This window comes from Gymnoscopelus microlampas (assembly GCF_963454915.1).
Source record: "Gymnoscopelus microlampas genome assembly, chromosome: 12".
Lineage (NCBI taxonomy): Eukaryota > Metazoa > Chordata > Actinopteri > Myctophiformes > Myctophidae > Gymnoscopelus > Gymnoscopelus microlampas.
The window spans coordinates 50,267,576-50,269,009 of NC_139949.1; the positions used below are offsets into that span (position 1 = coordinate 50,267,576).

General features: G+C 38.3%; 1 protein-coding gene across 1 annotated transcript in view; it reads right to left on the reverse strand.

Moving 5' to 3' along the window:
• The window catches only part of LOC311057417 (uncharacterized protein), a gene marked incomplete at its 3' end in the record, with an annotated part of 440,186 nt that overhangs the window by 148,087 nt on the left and 290,665 nt on the right, over positions 1 to 1,434 (reverse strand). The window lies entirely within an intron of this gene.

The window sequence follows — 1,434 nt, forward strand, 5'->3', positions numbered from 1 at the left end:
TGCCTCCTCGTTCCCTTCTATCCCTCCCTACATGTGCTGGCACCTAACAGAAGCACACCTCCACACCTATCCTATATAGCCACTTTGGTGGATTTCCATGACCAAGTCTTCCCTTGTGGATTTAAGGCTCAGGGGCCAGTTGCACCACCTCACACTAAGTTCAAACTTAGCCTAGTTATAGCTTAAATGGCTTTTAAATGGCTAAGTTTGAACTTAGTGTGAGGTGGTGCAACTGGCCCCTGGAGACTAATAACACTGATACTGCATCAAGGCAAAACACCACTCTGTCTGGCCTGACCTCTTTAATAGACCTTGTATTGTGAATTGTACTTCCATGTACTGTTTCTCATGTCTTACTAAATAAAGTACATCAATCAATCAATCAATGTCTATGTCCGTGGCACTTAAAATATAGCCTACTGTATATATGTTCTCCATTATTATTGGATTGGATTTTATTATGTAAAAACATATAAAAAGTTTGAATAACTGGAATGGTGACTCGTAAAGTAACATGCTCATTAATATGTGCAGGAGATTTGTAGTATTGCACATGGTACCTGTACACAATTGCATGAGGTGAAGACAACAAGACAGCCAGAAGAAATGATTGCTAATAGCTGCCTCAATTCTGTGAAAATAGCAAAATGTGCATTCAATCCTTTGGAGAAAACCTTATTTTTTCTCTTTCTTATTTTTTCTCTTTCTTTTAAAAACAACAGAGTGTATGTGGTGTGGTCAGACAATTACACAATTTGGCATGCGAGGGACCACAATGAAATAATTGTGCAGGGAAAGAGCAAAAACAGAAGTCATATCTGTTCAGAAGGAGCTATTTGCTACCAAGGCAAAGGATGGCAGAACTGGTAAAAGGTTTTTTTCGTTAGTTGAGAGAGACAGTGTTTCAAAGTGTCCACTAATGACAATAACAACTATAATGACACTCAACAATCAGGCTGTCGATGGAAACCATCGACAGCCTGAGTCCCTCTCCAACCTAAAAGTTAGCTCACCTCTGTTCAAAGTTAGGTGCCTTCACATTAAATGCTCGCCTCTGAAATCAACTACATTTCTTTCCCTACAAGTCATGTTGTATCTGTTAAAAAATAATATATTAAATACTAATACATTGATTAGTCATTACACTATGTGTGCTTTCATAGTTTATGATTAAAACAGGCCTCTGGCCTCGCGTATTTAGAACTACAGTACTTAATGATGGCACATATTTGTCACTCAGTAAAGGTTGTTTACGCACAGATTGATTTATGTTATGCTTATGTTGCAGGGCGGTATGAATTAATATGTATAGTCAACTACGCCACCTAGGGAGTTGCACCCCAGGAAATATTTGTAATCTAAATCAACCACCTAAACATATGATTGCTCTTCACACAGTTCGTTGTACAATAAATTACAAAGGCAGAAACGGTG